The sequence below is a fragment of the Monopterus albus genome, unplaced genomic scaffold (genome assembly GCF_001952655.1).
Source record: "Monopterus albus unplaced genomic scaffold, M_albus_1.0 scaffold54.1, whole genome shotgun sequence".
In the NCBI taxonomy this organism is placed as follows: Eukaryota; Metazoa; Chordata; class Actinopteri; order Synbranchiformes; family Synbranchidae; genus Monopterus; species Monopterus albus.
The window spans coordinates 1,955,472-1,970,822 of record NW_018127934.1 but is presented as its reverse complement, the minus strand read 5'-3'; positions in this window follow the sequence as shown (position 1 = coordinate 1,970,822).

The following is a 15,351-nucleotide window of genomic DNA, read 5'->3' as shown; positions in this document are numbered from 1 at the left end:
AAAATACTAATGCTAAATAAAAATGACATATTTTGTTTGCAGAGATGATTTGAACTTTTCTTAAAACATGGCTGTTGTATAATGCATTCCCTTTGTTTTTAAAATACAAATATAAGGACTGAAAGAAGAGTGGAGAGAAAGTTCTGCTGTGGTTATGTCTAACCAGCATATTTACTTCTACTGAGAACTGGTTGCTGCGTTTTATCGGTGCCAATTAACAGTATTGGACAGAGAAAGCCATATAGTCTGTTTCTGAGACCCATCCAAGCTGGTGTTGATCACAGCAGTTGTTGCAGCTAGTTTCAGTTGGATAGGGGATGTATAGGCTTTCTACTGGGAATTTTGTTACCAAGCAGCAAAGAGGTTTTGTAGGTATCAGATGGTAGAAACATCTAAAGTAGCGAGCTCCACACACACCTGCACTCGAGCTGGGTGAATAGATGAGGTTATGTAGTGATGTAGGCTCATGCTAAGTGAGGCTGGAGTAACAAAACACCCAACCTGGTACCTTACCTCACTTGCTGGCCCCTGTTAATTATTCATACCACCTGCAGGGGCCCGCAGAGCTAAAAGCAGCAGCTATGTTTAATTTACGTTTTTGAAGCTGTTTTCTTTTGTTGTAGCTGTTAGCCACATCTGCACTGTTCCTTTAACTGAGGTCTCTGCTGAGGAGGAATCTGATATCACAAAAAGCACAGTGGGCATCATTCATGACGACCTCCAGTCCTTCTCGGCCACCCTTCCCTCCCCAGATCTTCTAAGTACCTGTTATCTACCTGTCCTCTCCACTTCCAAGGACAGTCATCAGGAGCAATTAACCACTTTGTGTTGGACTAAGTGGGCATACTGTTTAGGAGTAAGCGTCATCTTTGCTCAATATTTAAGTGAAGGATATATCCTGATTTGCATATGTTTACTGAAGACATGGTTTGGGTGTGTGTGCCATTTGTGAAATTGTTGATTTAGCTTCTTTAACTTTGTTACAGCCCATCCTGTATTTACAGGATACATCTGTGTGATGATATATGATTGCATATCATATTTCTTTGTAGATGGTTTTACATGAAGACTTTCCCACCACTAAATTGGCTTGGTAATATACATAATGGAAACAGTTTTTTGTGTTGTTTGTTTAAGCCAATCACAGTGAAAAAGCAGCCTTACAATTTTGTCAAGGGGAATTTTCACATTTGCATTGTCTTGCAGTGAAACCATGTGAAAAGCATCCTGGTTTTGTTGAACAAAAATAGCCCAAACCTTGACGTGCTCTGTGTTTTGGGATACGACTGGTCTTATAACAGCTGATGGGGGTGCTACAGTTTGTCTAGTATGTATTTGCTTTTCATCAGGAAGCTCTGAGCTCCTTGCTTGTGCTTTGTCGCCCTCAAGGTAAGGACACGTGGAACAAGTATACAGCTTACCTGCACATATGAGAGGACTCATTAGCATCCAAAAGCCCTATGAAAGACTGTCTTTATTTTTAGTTTTCATTGATGTTCTTTGCCTTTTTACTGTAGTGAGAGGTAGAAAGTAGGATCAGCTGCAAGTTTCATATTCAGGAAAAATCTGTGAAATGCGGCCTGTCAGTGTAACTAGTGCCCCAATTTGTGCTGAGGAAAAAGGGATCCTGCAGGTTACTCTTATGTCCAGTAGATGGTAGTAGTGTGCCATAATCATCTACTCTGGTCTCCTCAAGCTTTTCTTTCTGCTTCTCTTTCTTGTTTCTTCTCTACCTTTATGCTTCATCCAACAGCCGACATGTTGACTAAAGTTTTAAAAAGTTTATAAGAATCTCCAAGTTAAGATACAAAGAGCTTGTGTGTATATATGTGTGGCTCCTGGCCATAGTTGTTCTGGTCCACTACAGTATATCTTTAGCTGTATTTCCTATTAAATTTCTGCTCCCAAAGTCTGCAGATGTGGGTGAGGAGAAATAGTGGAAGAAGTCAAGCATCGGAAGCCTTCAAGTACTCTGTGTATGTGTGTGTGTGCACGCGCACCAAAGATTTCAGATGAAAGTTAAATGATCTGTGTGGAGCAGCCTCAAAGATAAGATGAAGCCAAAAAGAGATGAATGGAAGTAATAAATAATTGTAACCAGTAACCATAATTGGACTATGTGCTATAACTGTGCATTCAGGCCTGATGTGTGTACATATATTAAAATGTATATTTATACAGTATGTATGCACATGTGTGTTTTGCACATCTGTATGTGTGTGTGTGTGTGTGTGTGTGTGTGTGTGTGTGTGTCAGCGTGTTAGGGATAGATGGAGCCCTGTCACTGTGTCACCATAGAGATAAGAGAAGCCTGACAGCAAAGGAGAGAGAATGACAGCTTTTATATCAGTCATACTGAGTTATAACTGCATGTTTGTGTGTGTGTGTGTGTGTGTGTGTGTGTCTACATTACGAGGTTAGGAATAGGTATTAGGCTGGAATCAAAAATAAATCAGTGTCATGTGGCTTGTATGTCAACAGCTGTTCTCAGTTTGGCCTCACCTCTTGCTATAATCTCTAAACTCCAGTGACCACACATAAACTCACACATACAGTAGACACACACACACACACACACACACACACACACACACACACACACACACACATTTATATACACGATGCACTGGCACACAAACAGACAGATGCCAGTGTGTGTCACCAATCTCTAAGTGCCTGGATGACGCCCAGAAGGAGAGTTAGCCAAATGTTGTCCTGGCACAAAAACTACATCTTTCATCTTCTGTCTGATCTGATTCTCTCTAATTTACTTTCTCCTCCTCTCTGTATCTACTCTAAATTCTTATTCCTCCTCTTGACTTCACTTCTTTGTTTCCCCTCCTCCTTTTCCATTCTTTTTCTCTCTATATATTCACATTTCAGTGTAGCTTGTCTAACTCAGAGCCTCAGTGACTCTGCAAGCTGATGCAGCGTATCTGTGAGGAATTAGGAATTCAATTGGAGAAAATCAGGCTTTTGAGTTTTCAGCCAGATATTTAATTATGGGAGTGAATTATAGCTGTGTCACTGCAGGGACACAGCTGAGAGGTAATGGGACTAAGTAAACAATAAATAAACGCTAAATAAACGTAAGGTCAATGCCATGCTTGATTAGAAACATAACACCCACGGGTGCCTTTGCTAAACCTCCCATGCATACTTACTTTAGCCCACAGAATCTAAATGCTTTCCACTGTGTGTCTGTGTAACTGGAAACATTTCACTAATATTATCTGAATCCTTTCTCCTCTGCCCCCACAGAGGATCTCAGACAGTAACCGAGAGAGTGGCCAGTGGGGGGGGGGATACTATAGATAGAAATCTAACCTCCGCTGTGATTAGGTACTGACCTCACAGGCCTGCTGTCTCGAGACAAGAAGAAACACACACACACACACACACACACACACACACACACACACACACACACACACACACACACCTTCTACACATCCCTCATTTTGAACTCAGTAAATCATTTGATCCTTATCTGATGTTTGTTCACTTCATTTCTCTCTTGTCTCTTTCATTTTCTTCCAAAAGCTAAGGAAAGCGATAATCTATGATCTGTTCTCAGAATCTATTGTTCACACAGTCGCTTACGTTTTCTTTGCTTCTTTTCTTTAAGTTTAAAATAAATTTAAAACAAGGCATACTCAGCACATGTAGTACCACTGCTCTAGTAGATTCTTGCTTAGTTTTTTTTTTTTTACACACTTTGCTGATTCTCTTATAAAGTCACAGACTGAAACAAAATCAATGAGATCTGGCATCCTGACAGCAATGTGCATCTGAGAAGACACCTATTTATATTAAGTGATGACTGGTAACTTTCAGCCAGTGATAACAGTGGCAGCACTGACATTACATTTCATGAGCCATGCTCTTTGGTGCTACCGTGTTCCTGAATGCCTCATTTAATGTCAAATAACTGTTACCAGGCTTGTCAGATGTATCAAATATCGTTACTGTCAAACATTTAAAAGTCTGGGTTAAAGCAAGGCAAAACATCATTATCTTTTCTGGTTCTCCATATCTGTTGCATGCATATGCAGACAAATTCACACATGCCTCCATTGAGTCAGTCAGCGAGCTCTCCATCTTTGCCACTGGTATCCCAGTGTTACTTTGGTTGGTTGCAGGTTGATGGATGAGTCTCCCTTGAGCAGCTCTGTTAAAGCGTCTCTCTATCAGGCTACAGTCGCATGGAGCCTCACATTTGATTAGATCCCAATGGAAGCCAGTTGCTCCCTGTCATCACTCATACAGTATAGGCTGGAGATGCAACAGAGACAGCCACTGGAGCACAGAGCTTGACACGCTGAAGAAGCCATTTCAGTGCAAAGAGAGGATATTATGTGACTCATGTACAACTCTGTCTCACATGGGTGGTGCCACAATTGACTAGAGAGGAGAGAGAGTGTGAGTGAAAGGGATACTCCTGAAAAGCAGTGTTATTTCCATTCTTCATCAGTTGTATTCAGAACAAAAGCCTCATCTAGCATTCTATCAATCAACGTGCCCACATAGTAATTTAAATTACACCTGAATGAGAATGAGGACCATGACAACACTTCAAATCTCAGCGGCCTTCTCTCTCTCTCTGTTTCTGCTTTGCTCTTGTTTTCTCTCATCTCTCAGCACCCTCTGTTGATATTTACATGTCAATGACTTCTCTCTCTCTTTTTTTTTTTTTTTTTTTGCTGTCCTATTTACATGTCGGTGGCTTTTGCTGCTCGATGGTGCTGCGTTGAAATGAAAGTAATTTGCTCTGTGACAGTCGGGGTATTTTACCAGCTATTATTATACTCGTCCATTCTGGTCAGTAAATACTCGTGACAATGAAACCAGGAAGCTGTGAATAAATACTGCAAGCTCTTGTGTTCCTTCCCCATTCACCTCTTTTTTTTTAAATGACATGCAGAGTCTTTGTTCTTTTTATGTTGTTCTTTGTTAAACTATGCAATTTGTCTGTATGCAAACTAATTGTATGACGTCTGGTGAAATACCAGGAGGCTCCTCATCTTGGAGGCGGCTAGTATAGTGTTGTTGTTAAACTGTCTGGTCACTGCAGCCTCAAAAGGTCTGCATTGTTTCTGAACTCCAGTAAACTGCTCTGAAAACGTGATCATTTCAGCCCGATATCATGGTACATGTGAGGGCCTGGAACTAAGTCTCAACTGATGCAGGTTAAAAATAAAGATTAATTTCCTTTTAATCAGCAGCACAGACTGCACCGCCCTGAGTGTTAAATCACTGCTGTAGAGGGACTGTAGCTGACTAATCACGGAAGATGTGGATGAGATATGGTGATGAGAGGGAACTGACATGTCCAGGGTCAGCATGTCTGAATGGGCAAGTACATATATACATGCACACACATGCATGTACAGCAAATCTCAACTGTGTAGTTTTCAAGAGTTCCGTTTGCCATTAATGATTTAGTCTTACGGGCAGGACAGAAATATGACTGCTTATGACTGAAATATTGATGGAGCTGTATGAATTATTAATAGGACTGATTTCTGGAATAAAGATGCTGTTGACCTACTGTAGTCGGAGGTGAGGTACAGTGTGTACTGTTTCCCACTTCAAGGTTTCTTGGGCATGCGCTTTATGAGTGGCCGACTTTTTGTATGTGGGTTTGTGTGTGTGAGAGAGAGAAAGTGTCTTTCTGTGTGCAGGAATGTCTTTCACCCAGTAAATCTGCAACAAAGACTCCTTGAGATATGTGTGTATGAATGAGAGTGAATTGTACTGAGGTCATCCTGCCAGTGATGTGTTTATCCTTTAAACAACCACATAGCCCACAGACTGTTAGTCCGTTGACAGAGTAGCAGCCTAGCTTCTATGTACAGAAGTGGTTTGCCAAAATGTCCTGCTTGCTTTTAAATCTGTTTCTGTTTGTGCTGCCTCTAGATGAATCTAATTTGGCACTGAGGAGTGGGAGTAGTCAGAGCAAATCTTAGTGTGCTCTTGGATTAGGAACAGGGTGGGTTGGAGTAGAAACATAAACAGTCAAAGGAAAGTTTTGATAGCAGTAAAGGAACTGATTTGTTTAGGCTATAGGACTATTTTGGTTCTTCTTACCATTGCTAACTCTGAGAGACGAGACAGTCCAAGTATCTTCAAACCAGTGCTGATTTATTCAAAGGATCACAGGTAAAATTAACATTACACGCTCAGGGATCTTGCACCTCCAAACTGCTCGCAGGCAGATGTAAGATGAAAAACCCTGAACCCACCAGGCCTATACATTATATCCCCTCGGTTGGGCTAGCCCCATACTACACAGAAACGTCAACCGAGACGTCTCTCTCACCAGCTTTGCAGCTGGCCATAGCAGTAGTCAAAACATGAAGCAAATCAATGTGTGTGTGTGTCTGTTGATTAAGTGGTGTGTAACTAAAAACATTCTCACAGACTTCTAGTAACATGTCGTGACATTATACATAAGAACATATTATGGCTAAGGCTACAGTTATACACGTCATAATAATAATAATATTACACACCCTGTCTGCTGACAGTCATCAACTCTTCTCTCTAGTTATCCTTGACCAGATGTACCCTGTAGAAACTCATAAGCATTTCTAATACATAAAGTATATATCCAATATCTATCTGACTAAAAATACCTAACAAGGCTGAATGCATTTATCTGTTCTTTGCATGTACAGTGGTTGTAGTTTCCTCTCTTCCTTGTTCCTTTAAATATTCATAAGCCTTGAGGTTGTGTTTCATCAGTTTGAGTATTCACAGTCTCCTCGGTTCCTCGCAGTTAGTAAACCATCACATTCAGTTTCATTGCTGGCTGAGTTCTCAGGCTCGCGATTGTCCTCTCTCAACTCAACTCGTCCTCATTCATCTCTCACAAATTTGTGGGGCACTGGATTGATTTTTCACCCTCTGGTTTTATCTTAGCATGACCCTCTGCAGAGTGTTTGAGGATGTTGGGTTTTTTTATGGAGCTATGATAGATAGAAATGGAGTTCTGGAGATGAGTTTGACTTCATGCTAGTGGCAATGGAGACAGTATTACATGCTAATGACTCACAAAAATGAGGCCCTAGAGGTGCTCAAAGAGCTTGGGTGACAGAAAAAATTGTCCAGCTCAGGCATGTTTCAAAGAAAGACAGAGAACAAATAGAGGATTACTATTAAGTGTTTAGGCCTTTGCTAAGTTTGCTGGCTTGGGCTGTTTGCCCTTCATGTGGGTCAAGAGGACAAGGGTGGGGAGGGGGACAGATAGTATCTCGCTCCTCAAGGGGTGCAGGTAGCAGAGGGGATAGAGAGGTAAGCACTGTGAGGAAATGGAAAGATGGAGGGATGGAGATAGGAGTGAGTGGAGGAGAGAGAAGGATGTTGGTGAGAAGCAGCAGTAGAAATGAGAATCGGAGAGAATGAGAGAGAACTAATAGATATGATAGTGAATACCTGCTTGTCCAGCATGTCATGCACCAAATACATGGTGCATACAGTACAAAACAAGATGTTGATAAATATCTTCTGCAAAGTTTAGTGTTTCAATAACTCAGTTGCAGTTTGGGCCACAAGGTGAATACCTGGGTTTAGATAAAACAAAGTTAAGGTTGTGAAGAGATTAGCCATAGTCTATTGCTAAAACCAGGGGGTTTTGAGTAACACAAAGTACAATGGAAGTCTGCAGAATCTGGATTGTGTGTGTGCGTGTGTGTGTGTTCTTGTACTTGCTACACAGTGAGGACCAAAATAGTATTTTTGCTACAGAGTGAGGACATTTTTGGAAAGCAAGGCCGGTCCTCACTTTGTGAAATGCTTTTTTGAAGGTTTTATAGTTCAGGATAGAATTGGGTTGGATTAGGGTTAGGGTTAGGGTTAAGCATTTAGTTCTGATGGTTAAGTATTAGGGTAATGTCTAGGGAATGCATTATGTCAATGGGTGTCCTCACAAAGATAGACGTTCAAGTGTGTGTGTTTGTGTGTCTGTCTGTGTGTGTGTGTGTGTGTATTGTATGTGTGTCTCTAAATGATGACTTGAGTTCCCAAGTCAGCAGCTAATGGTTTCCATAGATTTATTGGCAGCATAGAGGGTACTTTGTTTTAGACTCACGAGACAAGTTGCAATATGTCTCCTGCTCAACCAGCCTACAGACGTCTGACTTAACACCAGATCAGTCTGAATGGCTCTCAGGATGTACAAGGGAATGTGTGGAGGAGAGTACTGAAAATGAGAACGATAGAGCAATAAAAAACAAAAATTGTTAGCTAATGTCAGCGACAGAAAGGCATTAAGTATGAGTTCAGCTCAACCATAACTGGTGTGCGGTGGTCGATTCCACCTGTGGATATTGGATATGCCTTGCTATGACCACCTGTGAAAACAGTACAGCGCATTTGCCTTTAGGCAAAGTACTCGTCTCTCCAACAATAGTGTTTTCATAACCAGCCAACTGGGAGGAGATCTAAAGAGAGAGGCAAGAGCACTAATCAATAGGAGAGGGTGGACCAGTGTCAAACGGCAAATAAACAAACAAGCCATTATCTTGACACATGCATACACACATACACATATGCACATACTAATGCAAACCCAGAGACACACAAAGTCCAGCCCTGGTAAATGTATAATAAACTTAATGTGCAGAATTTTATGCAGAACAGAAGCCAATTCATCCCTTTTCATACTGAGTCCCTGTGCTCCTTCTGCCTGTGCATGTAAGTGAACCATTTACATGCAAACAGGCAAACAACGTGAATGTGTCAGCTTTGCACATTTATGATTAATGTAGGTGTGTGTGTGTGTGTGTGTGTTTTTCCTGGACAGGCAAAAGATGGTGAAAATAAAGAAAAAGGAGGAGCAGAGGAGAGTGTGTGGCTGCTGTAAACACTGATGATTACTGTATTGATCAAAATTTCATATCTGGTGGCAGTTAGATGGTCCACAGGCGTGACTCCATGTGTGAGCCTGTTAAAATGATCTGTGCATCATCTGTTGCCTGTGTGAATTTGTCTGTGTGTCTGTGTTGCGTGTATTGTATCTCTGTCAACAATTTGTGTGTACATATGTGTGGATGCATGTGTGTGTTCAAGTTTGTTCTGGGCGGCGCTGGTGACAGAATGAGAGAGAGAAGGAGAAGTGCTATCGATTTTTAGGCCAGCCATTCTAGAGAAAGATCTGTTTGGGTGGAATTGTGATTACCTCCTTTTCTCACCCCTCTCCCCACCCCTCATTTCTCTCATTCACTTTCCTTACGCTTTCACTTAGCATACGTGCAGTATCTGTTCGTCCAACGCCTCACCCGTCTCAATCATTAGGCCTAAACAAAGCGTGTGATGTGCTCTCGGTGTCGTCTATTTCTGGATGCCAGCACATCTGGGGGAGAATATGTTTCAAAGTTTTTGCTGCTTAGAAATGGTGTGTTTATATTCTAAGTATACCGCACTTTCCACAGTGGGATTTAAGGTGTTTGTGTGCATCGATGTGTGTGCATGTTCTAAAACAATGACATTACCATGTGAGGTTTTAAAAGATTTAGGAGTGAATCAGTTGCCTGGTTACCAGAGTATGTTGCTGGATTAAAGTTTGCATGCATACAGTTGCAGACATACAAATATGTCCACACCCAGACATATTGTATGTATACACACATTCATTTTCATTTTTGGAAGGCATGAACATGATGTAAAACATGCCCCATTTCCTTCATCAAACTTAATCCTGAGAGCTAAGTATGACTGGACTGGCGAATTCATTCTGAACCCAGATCACTGTGCATTTGTCTGACTGCACATCTGTCTCTCTGCTCACCAGCCTGTCAGTCCTCCTCTCGACCTGTTAAAATGGAACAGACGGCTACACAAAGGCTGTGTTTCTCAGCGCGCGTAGCGAGATAAACAGATAAATGATTAGTTGCAATAGAGGAGATGGAGTCTTAGTGTCATCATTATGAGGGAGAGAGAGATCAGGATTAAAAAAGCATTGTGTCTAACAGATTATTGGGCCTGTGTGAGTGTGTGCCTGCATGTGTGGTTGGCTGGTTTTCTCATTACAGGATTAAAGAGCATCTGGTTCAATGTTCCTTCTCAACTCTGCCATTCAAAGTCACATGGGAAATAATACAGTGTTGTCTCATGGAGGTGTACTGCTTTGCTCGTGTATGTGTTCTTGTACTTGCTATATAGTGAGGACCAAAATGTTGTTTCGCTACAAAGTGAGGACATTTTTGGAAAGTGAGAATGTTTTGGTCGGTCCTCACATTTTGAAACACTTTTTTTGAGGGTTAAGACTTAGGTTTAAGTTAGGGTAAGGGTTAGGGTAGGGCATTTAAATCTGATGATTAAAGCTGGGGTAAGGGGCTGGGGAATGCATTATGTCAATGAGTGTCCTCACAAAAATAAAAGTACAAGTGTGTGTGTGTGTGTGTGTGTGTGTGTGTATGTGCCCTTGGTATTACTACATTGTGGGGACTCACCATTCGGGAGACTCGGCTTTCTTTGTGGGAACCACAGGTTGGTCTCTGCCAGGTAAATGACAGGGTGACAACATGGTTTAAGGCTAAGTTTAGGGTAAGCCTCCAGGAAATGAATGAAGTCAATGGAAAGTCCCCATGAGGAATGAAAACACACTTCTGTGTGTGTGTGTGCACATGTCACATACAGTACATGATTGTGCATGTATTCCAAATGGGAGAACAAATATGGATTGAAGTGAAGTGGACACAGGCAGAAAAGAAATAGCAGTGTCTAGAGGCTGTGTCACAGAGAGTGGAGAAGCTTGTATTGTGGGCTCACTGTGTGAAAAACTCTTGACTCAAATCTATTTCTGGTTATATAATGAAAGGTGGACTGTGAACGGCTTAGCTGGATCTGTTGGTGAGTACACAGCCAAGAATGTGATTGGAGAGGCAGAGTGAGAAGCGGAGGGAGACAGAAAGAGAGCAGGGAATAGATAGATGGATGGATGGATAGATAGATAGATGGATAGATTAAAGCTACACAGTTTTCTTACATATGAACAATAAAGCTACTAATAGCTGTTATAGATTTCCTCACTGACCCATTGTTGGATGCAGCAACACAGTGCATCACATTAACAGGTATCCAAATAGCTTAACAATTAACTAATTTATCTGACACACTCTGAGGTTATGACCTTAAAAATCTGTATTTTTCCTTTGCTATGGCTGCTGTCTGACACAGATATGTGACATTGTTTTCACCTAAAAGCTTTTCCATTTCATGAAAAGGTGTCTGGTTTTCAAAGCTATATTCTCATTTTAAAAGGTGTTTTCAGAGTGAACCATAATGTAGAGGTGATGCAATTGTACTGTATATAAAGTGAATGCTCAGGTGCAATTGGACATGCTCATGCAATTTTGGGCAAAACAAATGAAGGCACAAGTTGGCAATGTTTCAACTTGAGTGAAAAATTAATACTAGTAAGCATTGTTTTTAAACATGGGCCCCTGTTTTGTTTGTATTATGCACATGCAAAAGGACACATGTATTCTCATGAGCCATGGGTGGTGCAATGTACGACAGTGAAGCTACCTTTTGATTAAACTCCCTCAGTGTAATGCTCTTATTTTAACAGATGTGTTTAATGATGCACTTTGTCAGTATAACTCCACCTAGGAAGCATTCATATGTGGTTTATAAACATTTATTGAGTGATAAATAACACAATAACATAGTAGTAATTATATATATAATGATGTTTTAATATAAGATGTGAATGCATACCTGAATTGTATAAATTGTATTTCCATTTGTGGCTAATACAACAACAATACATCATTGTGATTGTGTTGTTGATTGTGGTTTGGGCTAATAGGACTTTATGTCAGATTTTCTGTTATGTTTGTATATGTGTGTATTTGTTGCCTGTGCTCCTATTAATCAGAACCTATCACTTGTGTCTAATGGAGATAGATTATCAAGCAGAGAGCCTGTCCCTCAAGAAAGCTTGCATTCCCTCTGGGTGTGTGTGTGTGTGTGTCACTGTGATATAGTAAATACCCCAATAACAGTGTGATTTTCTGCTTCACTACTAGAGTCACCATCGTTTGTGTCACCTGCCCCTGATAAGGAGGGTGAGGTTGTGTTTCTGGAGACACAGAGGTTAAGCACACTCATTTATTACTTTCTCAGAGTGTGTGTTTATATATACGTTGTGTGAGTATAATTAGCTGAGACTATGCTCGCTGGCCTGCTCCACATTTATTCCCAAAACAAATAAAACTTTAACAGCACCTGTACAGACTTAATCTGCAAGCCTGGAGGTAGAAACAAGTTTGCCACCAGCTGCAACCAAAGGCTTTAATCCCTCTGAGCTACCTTTATTATCCTCGTCACTCAGGGTAAAATATCAGCTACATACTAATATTTCTCCCCTGCTTCCTTGAAACGTGCTCTCATGCAGCTGCCCGGGATACCTCTTGGCCCCTTTGTAGCTTTGAAACAGTTCTGCTGTATTTATTCAAGTAAAATTACCACATCAGACGCCTACAAACTGTAGATCACATTAATTCGACAAGAACAGTGTAACGTGTACGGTTAAGTGACAGTGATAGACCTAAACAAATTCAGAGTGATGCGTACATGAATAGAATCCCTTTCTGACATGCTCATACAAGAAAACACACACTTGTGTAAACCCATTTTAATTTCATTAAAGGATAGGGCCAGTCATTTTTGTATTAACAGTATTTTCAACACTTTCCATACAGAGACTAAAACCAGAAATGATTTGCCTCTACTCACAATTAATGTCTGTCAATCTGTCAGAACTGAATTAGCTTAGTTGTCTATGCTGTAGACCTCCATTATTGTTCTAAAACAATTAAAAACACATCAGTGAAACACACCACTGCTCTGACATGTTTCCTCATTATGAAATACCATACTCTAATATTTATTCTTTAAATGCTACCCCAAAAGCTCCATATGTCCATCATTTTTTACAGTGTCTGAATTAAGCAGGATTTAGTTACCCAAGCACAAGATCTCTGGGTAATCTTAACAAATATCAGGGTATTGTGTTTTGTAGTGATGATATGCTTTGAATTGTTTTTGACCATCAACGGAGGTCTGCGGCACAGATGAATAAACTAATCCAGGACTGACAGATTGACAGGCATTAACCGTGAGCAGAGGCAGGTCACTGTTGGTTTTAGTCCCTTGTACTGGGAGTGTTGAAAATACTGTTAATATAGAAAATGACTGGCCTTTAAGTAATACTCTAGAAGAATAAGAGCTCTCATCTCTTGAGTGCTGCCACAATGTTGAATAGAGACAGACATGTGCATAAACAGTCATATAAACATTCTTCAGTCTGACAGCGGTGTTAGTAGAGATAGAGAAATTCTTCAGGCTATACTGACTGACAACAGATGAAAACCTTTCTATTACATGCTCTTCTGAAGTCTGAGTTAGCACACAGTCTTACTGTACATCAGGCAACAGAAAGAAAGAGATCATGCCAAACACAGTTTTAGAAGATCCTGTTGTACTTGACAAAGATGTTAAACCTGTGCAAAGGATGATTTTTTTTTTTAATCTTGTCTTAACAATAGTTTGATGGGTGCACAGAAATGACATGAAGGTATTAACATGTACTTTGTGTTATTTAGATTGCTCATGCCAGCTGAAGGTCAACTGAAACAACCAAATTTTCTCATCTTTAAAGGAACAAAATTGAAATACCTAAATAACAGCCTTCTTGTTTATTGTTCCATCTTCTTCTTTCCTCTATTGATTGCCAGGGGCTTCTGGGTAGTCAAACTTCCTGATGACCTTTAAATTGTGTGTGTGTGTTCGTGTGTGTGATGACTTACTTTTTACTTACATTATGGGGACCGAAATCTGTTAACACACTTACACTGTGGGGACTTGGCCATCACAAATCACTGAATTTTAGGGTGGCAATACGGTTTGAGGTTAGGTATTAGGGTTGCAGTTAGGCAAGTAGTGGTTATGGTTATGGTTAGGATAAGTCTACAGGAAATGAATGTAAGTCAATGTGAAGTCCCCACACAGAATGAAAACACAGCGTGTGTGTGTGTGCTGGTGCATGTGTTACTGTGTGCCATTACCTCTGTGAACAGCAGCATGTGCTCCCTTTGTGTTCTGTCATGTTATCATATTTTTCTGTTGTCCTCATTGATTACCTGCCATCAGGTTATAAAGTTGTTTTGCTAAGTTAGCGAATAGTTGAAGTTCTACACTGTCTTACTCACTTTCATCTTCTGTCTCTATTTTGCTTGCATCTCATATTTCTAAAATACACAGCTCCTCTATCACACCAGTCTTTATCCGTTTATGTTTCTAGACTTTCACACGTTGTGAAATATTCAGTAGTTGTGTTTTTGCCTTCTTTTAGCTGCAAGGTTGTTAGATGAGTTTGCATAACTTATTAAATACATCTATATATCTGTTTCTTTTTTCAGCGCTCTGTAGTGCCTCATGTCCTAAAAACTGAAATCAAATCACACCTGTCATAACACATCTATTATACATGGATTTGTTTGTGTCTTTGTGTATCTGTTTGTCCATGTCTCTGTGCACTCATGTGTGCACCCAGCATGTGTGTTTGTAATGCCCGTGGTACACATGGCCGAGCGCAGGCTGGGTTCTCTTGCTGGGATGCTAAACAGTAGAAGAAGAGAAGGCTAAGTAGGAAGGTCAACAGAAGGTCAACAGAGACAAGTGAGGGAGATATCCACCACAGAAACTAATAAATTTCTGTGGACACCTTGGCTATTTATTTTTGTTTCTATAGAAAAGACATTTCTACAGGTAAGCTGGCAGCCTGCCTGGGACCTGGTTGACACATCCTCTGCAGACATTTGGAGGAGAACATAGATCCCCAAAGTAAACAAACCGACTTGGCAATTCAGCTTGAAGGGTAGTTTGCTCGGTTGCAGATGCAAGTCTGTGTGTGTGTGTGTGTGTGTGTGTGTGTGTGTGTGTGTGTGTGTGTGTGTGTGTAAACAATTTTCACTTTCTTTCATTAAAATGAATGGAACATAACAACAAGTGTAACAGTGGATTTTTGTCCATTTTTGATTTACTTTCACTGAAACCAATTAACCAGTGAGAAAGAGAATAAATCATCTTCATCACTGGACAACAACCTGTGTTTTACTTAGTCTTGACGCCACTGTGTGCATTTGTCTGAAACCTTATTAAGAGAAAATGTGTTACCCCATATCCTCTTATCTGTTTAAAATAATTAGGCAAATTATTTTTAGATTTCATAATATGACTTTGGCCCATTATGATATCAATGTTTCATGAGTCTGTGACTTTCAGTGTGTTCCAGCCTAGTAATTCCATAATCAACAGAACAGATCCAGAGGGAGTTAGCTG